The sequence below is a fragment of the Pieris rapae genome, chromosome 3, assembly GCF_905147795.1.
Source record: "Pieris rapae chromosome 3, ilPieRapa1.1, whole genome shotgun sequence".
NCBI classification, from domain to species: Eukaryota; Metazoa; Arthropoda; class Insecta; order Lepidoptera; family Pieridae; genus Pieris; species Pieris rapae.
The window spans coordinates 7,641,270-7,656,459 of NC_059511.1; the positions used below are offsets into that span (position 1 = coordinate 7,641,270).

General features: G+C 32.1%; 1 protein-coding gene across 4 annotated transcripts in view; it reads left to right on the forward strand.

Moving 5' to 3' along the window:
* Window positions 1–15,190, forward strand: part of LOC110993169 (myosin heavy chain, cardiac muscle isoform) — an 84,667-nt gene that overhangs the window by 24,352 nt on the left and 45,125 nt on the right. The window contains exon 2 of one of the 4 annotated variants that reach the window (XM_022259313.2): window positions 9,432–9,477. The exons of the other annotated variants lie outside the window; for them this stretch is intronic. The gene's annotated coding sequence lies outside the window, so the exon portion shown is untranslated. The remainder of the gene's footprint in view (window positions 1–9,431; window positions 9,478–15,190) is intronic. 4 annotated transcript variants of the gene reach the window in all.

Consider the following 15,190-nt stretch of genomic DNA (forward strand, 5'->3'; position numbering starts at 1 on the left):
AATTGGCATAGGATTTAATTCTTGAAAAGTCTTACAAAAGTTCTCCTAATTTTTTAGGGTTTGGTCTCAGAGTTTTGTATTGGTTTTGCGGTCATGAATATTTGATATTTGGCCATCTTGCCAATCAGAAATATTCTTATGATCAGCCTTCAATTCCTCTGAATAAAATGAGCATTATTTGATCTGACGGACGACAAAATACGCTGCGTTTTTAAACTAATATAAACAAATTCAGGCGCAGTAGCTAATTAGTATACGACTCACGAACCAAGAACTTAAAACTGTAGATAACTTTTGTTGACTTTAGACTATTAAAACAAATATAAGTAACAAACATAACAAAATATAACCTTTTCGCTACGTAATCGCACAGTCCAGTCAATCGTTTTCTTGACTGACTTGACCTATCTGTATATCTGTTAGTATGTTATTTAAAAGTTAAAACGGTACAGAAGATTTCAGAAAATTTTCATATATTTTTATAGAACAAACAGGCAAGAGGCTCCCGTGGTGTAAAGTAATACCGCCGCCCATAGACTCGCTTAATGCCACAGGGCTCGCGAGTGGATTGCCAGCCTTTTGAGAATTGGTACGCTCTTGAAGGCCCCTAAGTCGAATTGGTTGGGTTCTACCAAGTTTAAAATTTTTGTAAATAAACAACTAAGAACGTGTAGTAGTGGTCTTTACTGATTAAATATCGAGTTTCGATAGTAGAGTAGGTGGTCTACACTTAGTACAAAACGTGTAAGCTTGTTTCACACCGGATTACTTTGAGGTCAGCAGAAGCCCCTCTCAAAATGACTGTTATTGTCTCAAAACAAGTTATCATTATAATGTTACTGAGAAAACTATGGTCAATAATAACTGAGAGTTAAGCGTGTCCACTGAAAATATATATACAGCTTTTAGTAACCGCTGTTTCTTTAACAGTTTTTGCATCAGAACTTAAAAATTATGTTGAATTTATAAGTTCAACATATAAGCTCACATTTACAGCTCAGATAAATCTAAAAACAATGTCTTAGCTATTTATCTAATTAATTCGCGCAACTTCTCACATAAAAAGCACGAAGCCATGCAAAATATGTAAAACGAACGCGTCAAATTAATTAATTCCGTTTTTATAAGGATTTCTGATCACGACACCCACCGTCAACAACCCAGATTGTGAGTCATTTGCCCGTTTTGGTTTTATAAACCAGACAGGTCTATCAAACGATGATCGTGTTCTTGTTTACGGATTTCCATGTAACCTTGATTTTAGATAGTAAAAACGTTAGTTCGTTTTAATTCCCACAAATGTGATCCCATTGAAGTTTCTACCGCTATTACTTAAAAAGATAGGGTTATTATCTATAACACTACTATATATTCCTTCACAATATCACGATTTAGGAGTTTCCTAAACTAAGTATTTGATTTGATAAAATTAAGAATATCCTAACTGATTTAATAGCGTACCTTTGTACATACACTTATGTAAAGTATTTTTTGGAGATGTGCCCTTAAAATACATTAATTAACAACTTTAATCAGTTTCGATAACGCAATAAATCTCTCTCTGCGAATCTATTTGTGAAAGTAAACAAATTACTTTAGTATTCTTATATTATTGCATGTGCCGAAAGAAAGCTGTATTGACCTCTCGTTTAGAAGCGAAAAATAATACTTTATAAGGACATGATAAAAGTTTTGCGCTCACTTCGAATTAACGTTGACATAATTGGTTTGAGAAAACTTTTCTTAATAACAATGCAGCGGAATAGCGGTTAGTTTGGATAAATAGAGCACAGAAAACAATGATGCGTCGACGTTTTTTAGCTGACCGACATTAATGGAAACATTCTTATGAGAAAAATCTACAATCGTCAGAGTTATTCTTCAAATCAGTGTCGAGCACGTCCCGTTATGATACGACTTTAATATAGACTTGAACATTTTATAAAATCTACAGTAATTTTGGTAATCTACTCCCTTGGTTTTTACACTTCTATTTCTGTACAGTGAGATTTTTATACACAATTTACACAGTGAACGGCAGATTTAATAATAATTCAGTCCTCGAATCTGAATTACAACCAATTAGTATTATTATCTATAAAAATCTAATCTTAAGCAAGATTTTTATGAAGGCATAAGTTGTATCTACGACCAGATTTAAATGTTGTGATTATTTCGTGGGAGGTTGTAAAAAATTAAATACGGATCTCATACATTGATAGTTTAATGTTTTTCATAAATTCTTATGCTGTAAATAGGAAAAATATTTAATCAGACGAATTTACAGCATTTGCAATATTCTTAACCAATATAGTAATAATAATTATAAATTCATAAAATGAAAACAAAACCAAATTTTTAAAGTTGTTTGTTTCCTATGGCACCTTTAATGCTGGTAGCATTAAATCGCTGCATTGCGATACTTATTCTTTGAGCAAGGAAAGCACGCGCTCTGGGTCTATCTATCTCTATCAGACACCATCTTAAATCGTTATTTAGCGTATTGTGCACTTGTCAAGCCCAAGACCCTACTCCAAACGGAACAAAATCAAAGAGAAATAAATCTTATATTATAGCCATTTATTATTAAGACTTTTTATCTTTGTCAAATATTTCTTTTTATTAAGTAAATAATGTAATGTATATAATCTGTCAAGCATTGGTATAACTTAATGGTCCTGATATGCGCGTTAGCTGTTAGATCAAATTTCAATGTGGGTGTTCCATATCCGTTTGCGCCCTGTGGGCCTATTGTTTAGTCTTGTACAGTCAACACCTCAACATTAAAACACATACAAATAATACATTTCAGATTCTACAACTTCTATTGCTAGCCTCTATATCACTAATGTAAAGATATGATAATAACCTAAACTTGGAACTGGTCCCGATAGACTTGCCAAAGGAAAATGCATCTCTAAGCTAAAAAAATCGGGGAGGCTTCGGCCCAACATCGGTTTTATTTAAACGATCCAGACACAACAAGGCTTTTTACCGCCCATCTCCTCACACATGTCCGTGAGTCATTTAACATCAGTTCTCGCCCTAGCCACACGAACTGATTCGCGGGAATAACGATATAAAATCTGAAGATCACTTGTCAAGTTAATCCTAACGGTTTTCTAAGTTTTTTGACCTGTTTATACAAACTGGTTAGGTTTTTGTTATCGACTGTACATAGATTACAATCGGTTACGTAGAGTTACGGCGAATTATGTCACTGGTTAATGCACTGTGTAATGGTGCCGACAATTTATGACTTTGATGTTTTTGGCAGACAATTTGAAATAATCCTTGGATTGTACTGAATAGTCATGTGGCGAAGTTGGTTATGAATTATGATAATCGTAAACTACCGTACATAATTGATTAAATACATTTATTTATTAAAAAAAGAATTTTTATTGAAAAAAATTGTGGAAAATCTGTTGAATTCAACTTGACTCAAACGCGTATTCTGGAAAGTCACTCAAACTTTAATCTAATTTAAAGAGCTGTAAAAGTTTTTTTCTGTATGAAGTCTGTCATATTTAAGAAGACTGTCACTTGAATAATAATATAGACCTAGAAGGTTATATGTATAGGATATATTATGTATACCTTATTAAAAATTCTTGTTACATATAATAATAAAAATCATCTCATATATGCATACAAATTATAATGAACAGTATAATCTGTGTAAAAAGTTAAAAACAAAAGCGGAACCTTTTAAACAATTGTATTACTTACATTTACCGTGTTACAAATAATATAACAACGTTTTTTTTTAACATTTAGACATTTGTTTCGTCTGGATAAATGAAAACTCTCTAACGAACATTTTCTAACCGTAGAACAAATTTTTATAATCTGTCATATGTTTTACTTTTTTCGATGAATTAATTATCTATTGACGGAGATAGCGAAATTTAAGTGTAGCCAAATTTGCTAATAAGAATATTTCACTAAAGACCAGTGCCCAATAGCACTATTTAGACTCTTAACACTGAAGTGCACCTCACTAATTCCCTTTCAACACTTTCAGTAGGCAAGCCGTGTCAAGAAGTTGGCTTTTACTATTAAATGGTGTGCATTGAAGCGTTTAATTGAAAGCATTGTTGTATTTAAAGCATTGTATGCAAGCTTTGTTTTGATTGCAGCATCCATACTTCATACGCTGTCATGCACCGTATCATTGTTCATACAAACTTGCATAACTTGTGCCCAATTGCGTCTTCCTGATAACAAAGCAACATCTTTGAAACCCTATTAAACTGTAATTAAAAAATATATTTATATAAGGTTTGTTTATTTGATCTGGATTTCCTTAGAAACAAAAGAATAGATTTTCCCTAACAACTGGTTCGTGCGTTCTCGTTGATGTGATTTCTAATAACTTTAATTTATTCTTGACAAATGACTTTCGATTATTAAAGCTAGAGATAAATGAATAGACGCGTAACTAATATTCATATTTTTATGTTTCGTAATAACTTCGACCATTGGTCCAATTTCCACGGTTCAACTGCGCTATTAATATTATGCCCATTTGGGTGTGCCGGACCTGCCGACATAGTTTACTAACGTGTTACAGTAATAATTAAATTTAAAAAAAATATTTATTTGATAATTAATTAGTTGCATAGTTCCAGATATCAGTAAAATTAGAGTAGCAACTAATGTTAAATACACACTATACATACGATACATATGTGTAAATTTATTGCTTTTTGCTCTCAGCATACATATTAAAACGGAAACAATTATAAAATATGTAAGACAAAAAATGCACATATGTGAAAACCACTTAAGCACGTACGGATCAGCTGCACTCACGAGATCCATGCTACTCCTCAATCGTATAACAAATGTATGAATCATACTATTTTTCTTATAAAACTTCCTCATAGGTTAACTCACCATCCCATCAAATTTGAGTTTAAATCATTTAAAAATATTATATATAGGAAAAAACTTAGTTCTTTCAGAACGTTTCTATTAAGTTATACTGTGGTTCGTACAGGTACCGGTCTAGTAAAGCTAATCAAACATAACCATTTTCATTATAAAACGACAACTGCATACCGTTCTAATCTGTGTTCGTCTGTTTGATAATTTACATGTAATATAACACTTATAGTGTTCATGTTTCAAAATAATAAAGATATCTTTATGTAAGACTTAAAGAAAGCGGTTGAGATAATACGTGATATGATATATAGACACGAGACAATATCTATGTATCGATCTTTTTAGATTTCATAGTGGAAAAGCGTAAAAACCAAATGAATGCTGTAACTTTTGGCGCGTTAGGTAATATTGATAAGAGTAATTTTTATGCGCGTACACACTGTCACAAAAAAACCGACACCCTGAAGTTAGCTGACAACATTTTAGTTTTTTTGTGATATTTAAATAAACTTTATTTAACTAGAAAATGCGTTAAAACTTTAGTAAAAGTATGACCTTTTTTCTATAAGTGTCGTTTTTTCTCTTATTACGCCAAAGAAGTATAACTTCTAACATGTGTTATGTGTACATAAGTACACACACATTTTTTTATTTATAAGAATATCAATATTTATTGTCTTAAAAAGCAAAACTGTACTACTCTTTTCACATTATAAGTATTCAATTTGCAACTTTATTTGTATATCACAATATATGCAGCAAGGTCACGATCACGGACCAAACAATTTTGTGATAGCTTCAGAAACTTTTGTACATGGAAAAGAGTCCAGGTGCTTCTGGCTATTTCCAGCGACCACTAAGCCGCGGAGACACATGTTGTCTTGACACATCAAATAAATAGGCAGAAGGATTGAACGTCAGCCAACAGATAATTACATTTCAATTTGTCTTATTTTATATTTCGTAACATCAACGATCCGTAAATTATACTCGACTTTATAGATAAAATAGAGGGTATAAAACTAGTTTTATGTACGAATGTATAAAACAATATTATTATAACAACATATTAATACAATGTACAATAAATAAAATTCAATGTAATTTATGTGCAAGTCTTCTGGCAATGTCCGTGTGTATAGCTTTATATCAGATGAGCTTCCATCCCGATGACACAGTTCTATATAAAAAGTTATAAACTCACATAAACAAAAGTTATTGCTATAACAGAATAATTTGTAGTACTGTCAAACAAGACATTACAAAAGCACATTCCGAATCATTAACAAACGTTGTGCGCATTCCTTTTTGCCTGATTTCATAATTCCTATAATAGTGAAAACTAGTATAAGAGCTATCTATCGATAATACATTGAATTCCATTGAAGGTGTTTCTTGCAATTTTTAAAGAAAAAGTCCATTAAGACTATCATTTCATACTTGAATATGACTATGATCCTCTAGATAAGACAAGCTCTATAAAAGAAAATTTAATATAAGTGAAAACTGACAACAATAAAATCACACAGAATACAAGATAGCCCTAAAATACCTTCGTGTCGTGAAGTGTGAAAATTAAGAAACACGAATAAGAGTTGAATTTACTATTGCTGCTTTAATAATGTAATATTATATTCACATACAATTCAGAAATTTTATACAAAGTTGTTGGTACATCATAAACCTTGATTAATAATACGTTATAAAAACGCAACGCGCGCTGCACACGCAGTTAATTTAACAATAATTTACTATTTAATTAATTAAAAGTATTATTCCTAAGGTCATTTTGTCTATTACGAGGTTTTATACGATCTTGTAGAGAACGATATCTTACCTATGTAAAATAAGCATTCTCATACTATTGTGATATTAAATACAAAACTATTAAATTGGGTTGACAAGCTTAAGACTTCTGTATGTTAAAATCCAATTTCCATTAATTGCCACATCTGACTCATACTTAGCGTTATGGCTCTACATCTTAAATTAAGTTTGTAACACAATAAATTTATTCTGTCAAATTACTGCGATACAATAATTGTTTTGGATATAATGCGCTGCTTGCCAAAGACAGACTATCTACTGAAAGTAAAAATGTGTATGCCATTTCTATTACTTGGTGTACGTTATACACTTAAAATATAAAGTTATTTGACCTATGAAGACATATCCGAGGTTAAGTTGAGTAAGAAACACGTACTGAATTATTATATTTTTATATTCAGTGCTTAGCGCTTGTTTTGCGTTCATTAATGTACTAGCGGACCCGATAGACGTTGTCCTGCATGATATTTCATGCGATTAGGAAATTAAAAATTATTAATTTTTAGTTAGCTAAAATTACTCACGATGCAAATTTGATTGAAATCTGTTGGGTAGTTTCGGAGTCCATAGCGGACAAACAATGTGACGCGTAATTTATATATATTAAGGTGATGAATGAAACTTACAAGCCAAAACTAGTTTTTTCCACAGATTAACAAACACATCTGTTAATGAAACATCTGTTAATATATAACAAATAATTCATAATCTTAAGAATAAAATTTTCGAAATATAATTAATTATTTACATATGTATATCAAGTTATATTATAAATTGACTTGAATGTTAAGCCATTTTCATTTTCGATTTGCGATTGATGAAGCATTTTGTTCTCTCATTGCATTAACCAGTTCAACGTTTCTTTACTAACTATTGTATGTTTGCATTTTCTAATCCTAATGAAGCCTTATGAAATACTTGATTAAAAACATGCTTTTTCATAAAACAATGCATTATAACGCGTAAGATTCGAATACCCTTTTAAGTAAAAAATATCTGTGTCAGGGTTCCCAGCTCTTCCGTAATATTTTTTTTGCTTTTCAATTACTTTTTTTTAAACTGTTTCCAACACGCGTGAGTATCAGTTATATGCGAGTGAGAGTGGGTGAGAGTGGGTGTAATGTGTAACAACTAGACTGGTTATATATTTTTATAAAACAACAATTAACGAGACGTTTATTGACAAGTAACTAACGGTATAAGGTAAAGACTAGACTTTATTTGGCCAACGTGAATAAAAACTTCGTGCAGGGCACAAACCCAATTGAGGTGCGCGCGAAAGTTGATACGAATACGATAACATAAACGAGGGCTCAACGCTTGCTTTTATTATTTCATTGTATGGGATATTTTCTTCCATTCGTTTTGCATTTTAGACATTGCAAGATTAAAGTTATGTAAGTAATTTGTCTATCACCTTTCTATGTCGCGACTTACTTGCTGTTTTCCTGTAGTGAATTTGCGACTATCTAAATATATAAAACAAAGTCGTGTTGATTACACCACTTATAATTCGAGATTTCCTGGACCGATGTTAGAAGTAACTCATTTTTGGTGGATTCTTCTCCGCTCCGAATAGTAGAAAAAGTAAAATATCGGATAAGTAATCAAATAACAATACATTAATTATTTACTTTTACGAATGCAAACAGCATGTACTACTTCTTATTGTTAGGCCGTGTACGTCGGTTATGAAGAATCAAACAATAAAAAAAAAATTGCAAGAGTTCACTTCACATTCACACGTATTATTTATTTACCTACATGACTATAAGTGTACAGTCTACGTCATACAATTAAATTTAATTTGTTTTACTGAAATCGACCGACCGACAGAACGTGAATATCCTTAGGTGTTTATTTTGCAAAAGAGTTTATATGTTGCCTGCTTTTTAAATTTAACGGCAAAGTAGTTCTTATGAAGTTATGCAGTAGGTCCGTACAGGTTGTAGTAGACTTTCACAACCTGTTATTTTTGATAAAGAATTTTTTAAGAAACTAAACTTTTTTATATTAACAGCAGTTAATGAAACTATTTAAGACCTAAGCTAACATCTGCCATCGTTTATTTCTGAATAATGAAGGAATGTCTCTCAATTAGACTCAGGTGCATAAGTACAAACAAGTATAATTATTACGATAGAAATATAGGTCAAAGATTATGTATATATAGCTATATCTGGTTACTACAGTGCATAAAGAAATACTTAAATTTTCATTTGATTTCTGAACTAATTTTATTTTTATTGACAAGATCCGGCTGAGTTAAGCAGAGTAAGATAAACAATATAGTTTAGTAAATATTAAAATATGGGTCTTTCTAGGTTGAAATATTTATCCGGAAACAATTACTTCCGATACAATATTTTATTTACATGTAAATGCGGAGTTATTGTAATGCTTCATGTCTTAAAATGATTGGTAGATTAGCGAAAGCAAAAATATACCAGTGTCACTGATAATATAATTATGTATAGTTATATAGTATGGGCAATTTTATGTTCGAAGTGGGCAGGTCGAAATCAATTAAAAGTTATAAGCTTATTAAGAAAAAGATAATTAGCGAAAGTGCAAAATAAAATTTGGCATACCTGCCGGCGGGGCGTTGACATGTCCCGAATGTCGATGCACTTGACGACATTATGCAAGCAACAGGTTTTTGTCTTACATAATAATTTTCTTACGTTTAATAAGTATTTTTCTTGTTTCAGGTGGGGATTTTCGTAAAAATGACTTGTATTGAGCAAATAACTTAAGGTAAGCCAAAAAAAATAGATAATCGTGTTGTTCTTTCAAAATGGATATTATCAACTAGCTACACTCCTAACTGAGGTTGTTGGTTCGATACTAAAGGGCTTTTTGTCCATGTGCTCATGTAACACTCGCTCGTACGGTGAAAGAAAATACCGCGACGAGACAAAGGGTTCTCAGGACAATGCTTTACCCAAAAAGGCGACAGCCTAAATCAGGTACAGAAGACTGATCCTACTGGCCTATTAAAAAAAATCAAGATCCCGAAACAGATACACAAGAGGAGGGGGGGGGGGTAAATTGCAGTAAATCTATTTACATAATACTTGAACGGCCTTCTAGTTACAAACGGCCATTTATTAACACAATAATAAATTTAACAAAATCTCATTGTCATTAATAAGTAAAGCTTAAAGTTTATAATGATGTAACTATAGCAAGCGATATTTAGTTTTTATTGAGGTCATTGACACGTCTGAGTAGGGGCTATAAGTATTGGCATTCGGATCTCAACTGCGCGATTATGTGATACATTTTAAAATTTTATTCGTTGTTTACTGTGTAGTATAGAAAACATAATACTTTTCAGTATGTATGTGGCTTTTGCTTTTCTATTACATTTTGCGTCTACACTGAAACGGAATATCATCTTGCCTAACTTAAGATTAATAAGTAATTAAGGTCTAATCTATTTTACTATTAAACATAAGAAAGTGACCAATTACACTTTTTACAATCACTATTAATAGGAAGAAACTCTGTTCTTGTGTTTTATGTTTTCACTTACCACTTTTAGTACTTTAGACTCGCGTACACTAACACCTATTCAAATGGTTTTGTCCGTTTCAATCTTCTTACTAGGCCCGTGGTGTCACCGCTACAAAGGTATCAACTAAAATGCCTCAATAACTAAGCGTCTAAGGCAGTTTATCTATGTGGTATCAGCTGCTCACTGAAGCATTTCCGAACCAATTCGACTCTTGGTCCTTCAAGAAAAAAGTGTAGCTTCTTAAAGGTCGACTACGCACTTGCGAGCCTTCTGGCACTATTAGTGTCCATGGGTGATGTCATTTGGCACCAGATGAGCCTACAGCCGGCGTTCTATTACGTAAAAAAATATTAAGTTCTTCTTATTGTTAAAGAAACATCTTGGATAAAAATATTGAATACGTTGCAGAACTCATTATATTTCAATTCGAATTGAATGATCAAGTGTCAGTACAATGACAAATGCTAAGACTAACCCATGACCCGGCTCAGAGAGTGGATTGAATTAATACGTAAGTTAATAAAGCGTGTACGGTGTCAGGGTCTAGTCAAAATCGTCGTAATTTCATGTCAGTTCACACGCACACTAAAGAAACGTTCATATAAAATTATCAATGAAGTACGTTTTTATTTTGACAGCAGATTATTATTGAAGAAAGGTAGGGGAAAAGCTAGAGACTCATCTGAAGTTAATACCCTCGCCCATGGACATTCACCTGCCAAAAGGATCGCAAGTGGGTTGCCAACCTTTTAAGAATTGGACGCTCTCTTCTTCAATTACCCTAAGTCGAATTGATTGTAAATATTAAATTAAAAAAATACTGGACCGATTTCAATAGAGAATCCTAAATTACCCCTGCGTAACATAGACTATATTTATTTCAAAAATAAAAAAAAATAAGTATAGCTGTATAAAGCTAAACTGATTTTGCCAGCATTTCATCGTAAATAGTAATTTAAGCAACACCTTTTTAGACAAAACTTTTTATTTATCCTATTCGTATGCCAAAAATATAGCGTTGTGTCATTCAAACCATAGATTCTTCACCAAAGTCTATATTTCCACATACTACATTGATTTACTTTATATAATCTATGCCACATCTATCTACAGTTTAGGCTCAAACAGTACAAACCACTCCTTAATTCTGCTACTATAAAACTTAATTGAATCATTCGACCTTTTTGAAGTTTTTATTTGTATACATATGTTACAAAACATTCAATGAGTTTGTGTTATTACGAAACCTAAATGTTTATTCTTAGTTTTATTGATATTATAAACCTACCAATTAAATTAAGAAATTAATCATTAGGATTTTAAATGTCATATATCCATTATACGAATTCGATAGATTTGGTCATGGTTACCATGTTAATACATATTATAATGTCAATTATTTAATTTTTATTTTTTTTATTTTTATTATGGCCCGCACGGTTTGTGCATTGTGGCCCAGGGTCAAAACAGGGAAACGGGTAAAAAAATAAATGTATCGGATGAAACGGAATTAAGGAAAGGAAAATAATCTATAAAATAAAAGATCAATTCTTATAGAGATAGATATAAAAGGAGTGTAAGAAAAGATATTTACATATATACACATTCATAACATCTAAATTTTTATATCATTACTTAAGATAAAAGCTGCTAAAAGTTTATTATTTAAAATTCCACATTCTAATTATAACTAGTGTGGTCCATTTGTTGTCGATAGTTATACGATTTTACTTTAATATACTAGCGACACATGGATGACACGGGTAATGAGAACGATATTGTCTCGTTCTGATTATGATCTCCTACACAATGGATAAACAAGAATGCAGGTCAAGACCGCATTCGGTTTATTGTTTACATTGCACTATTTACCTACATGATATTAATTAGACTGAGAATAATGTTAAAAAGAAACATTTTGTCTCCTTACTCATTCAAGTGCGCATTTCAGTGGTCGCAGTTTATATTATAATAAAGACTCATTTAAGATACACATTTAACGTTACAAATGCTAATTCCAAAGTCACTTTATTAATAGAAATCTTGGAACATCAAAAATATTTTTAGACTTTATTTCACAATAAAACACGACAATGTTAGTATGCAATAGGAGACAATTTTCTCAAAGAATGGACCACCGTAGCCAATTCAAAGTTACGCTCTGTTGACTACGATCATCTCTGACAATGCTGAAGTTAACCTCGGCTAAGCCTTGACCAACTTCAGTGTCGGGAAGGAGTATCGATAAATTGTTTAAATAATCAAAATTCATCTTACTTATAAGCAAAATGAATAGTTAAAAAGTAAGTAGTATTTATATGCTAGCTATCAAGTTTGTTTATGTGGTCAGGCGACTTTATCTATATATATAAAAGAAAGTCGTGTTAGTTACACCACTTATAACTCAAGAACGAAAGAACAGATTTGAGTGAAAATTGGTATGGAGGTAGCTTAGAGCCAGGAGACGGACATAGGATACTTTTTATCCCGTTCGACAGCGTTCCCGTGGGACTTGACATGAAACGTCAGTCACTATAAAAAGAAGAAGAAAATAAGAATCAGACTTGGAATAATAAAACGCAAATGATAGCTATGTAATTGACGTATAATGACAGCTATGTAATGACGTATATATGACAATTTGATATTTGTAAGAAATCAATATTCAAAATATTTCTATTAAATAAATACGTTTAATTATTTTTACAATTTACAATTTAATTATAATGATAGTGCTATTGCCCATTCGTATAAACAGTGAAGAGAACTATAAAACTCGGTATTGTCGTATGTATACAGTTCATCCAAAGAATGATGAATGTTTCTATTTGTTGTTGTTGTCGAATGACGCATTTAATCGAGTATTGGAACGGGAACGTGAATATGATCACCAGGAATTAAATTTAGTAGTTCAAACGAATGTACCCCTGTTGAAATACCAACAAAAGGAAGTTTATGATACTTTAATGAAGGCAAACGATGATGAAAATGGTGGTTTATATTTCCTAGATGCCCTTGGTGGAACTGGCAAGACATTCCTCATGTCATTAGTTTTAGCAACTGTTCGGGCGAGATCCAACATAGCGGTTGCAGTTGCTTCTTCTGAAATAGCAGCCACATTGTTAGAAGGATGCCGTACGGCTCATTCAGAATTAAAATTACCGTTAAATCTTCAAACTATTGGAGAACCAACGTGTAATATTGCAAAACACTCAGCAATGGCCAAAGTTTTAGCGGCATCGAAAATCATCATCTGGGACGAATGCACAATGGCGCATAAACGTGCATTGGAAGCACTTAACCGAACATTAAAAGATTTACGCAATGAATCGAGATGTTTTGGAGGAGCAATGATTTTACTGTCTGGCGATTTCCGCCAAATACTGCCAGTAATTCCAAGATCTACGGCTGTCGACGAAATAAACGCTTGCCTCAAATCGTCAAATCTATGGCGCTATGTGACGAAACTGCAGCTGACAACAAACATGAGAGTTACATTGCTTACTGATAAAAAAGAAGAAAAAGAATAAAGATGTAGATGACCTGAACTACATAATGGTATGCGTTTGGTGGTTAGAAAATTGAAGAACAATGTAATTTACGCTACGATAATGATAGGAAAATTCAAAGGTGAGGAAGTTCTTATTCCGAGGATCCCGATGATCCCAACCGATATGCCGTTTGAATTTAAAAGACTTCAATTTCCGATACGTCTTGCATTTGCCATGACCATCAACAAATCACAAGGCCAATCCTTAAAAGTTTGTGGTTTAAATCTAGAACATTCATGTTTTTCCCATGGTCAATTATACGTGGCATGTTCACGGGTCGGAAGACCATCAGCGTTGTTTGTTTTTGCGCCTGATAATAAAACAAAAAATGAAAAAATGTGTATCACAAGGTACTTAAGGGAAGAGCAACCTATGTACTAAAATACAGAAATAATAATGAATGATTAATGTAGGTATTTAATTTTTTTGTATTTTTTCCAATAAAAAAACCCAAACTGCTTATTTATTGCCATTTAGGCGGAACAAAGTTCGCCAGGTCAGCTAGTTATCTTATATAAGTGAAAGAAGCATGCCTAAAAATAATAACTACAGAATATGATAGTTACATGAACAGTGTTAGCCAAAGTGTTATACGTGCAATTCCCAACAGGTTATGATTACAAACACAGGCTGTCCACAAATGGATTCTTATTTTTTTTTAACTTACTTGCACGGTGAATAAAATAATCTTGGAGAAAATAAAACAATTTTGTTACAAAAGGTCGGTGCCGGCTGTTTCAGAAAATAAGAAAAAGACAGAGACAGAAACATGTCTGCTCATGTATGAATGCTGCAATAGCTTTCATATGATATTAGTATATAAAATCAGTACTTTATACAAATTATATATGCAGGAATATCTTAAACAAAATCAGTCACGAACATTGTGCACAACGTTTTAAAAATCACGTATAGGTAACGGTAGTGTATAATTTATCAAGAGCAATTTAGATCTGTATGTCAATAACAGCCTACATGCAAATTTAATCACATAGTTTCACCATCATACTTAATTATGATTGTTTTAATTTATATAACAATGCATTTGGGACAGCGGGGCACTTTCATCGACCAAATCTGTCGATCACGTATCACAACACTATTTTAGAATATACCGTCTGAAACAATGTAACTTTTATGTATTATGAATTTTGATTGCTATAAACTAGTTCGTAAATTGAGAAGCTAAAATAGATTCCATATGATGGCTAAGTGGCAAATATATATATATTTTTTTGAACATTGGCTGTCGTTCTTTTATTTTTTCCTTGAGTAAAAGTAAATATAACATTTAATTTATATTTATTGAATAAGTTTCGTCTATAACATTTTTATGCAACTTATGAATACTTCATGAGGCTGCAAAAATGGCAATGAGATATTTACAAACAGTTGAAGA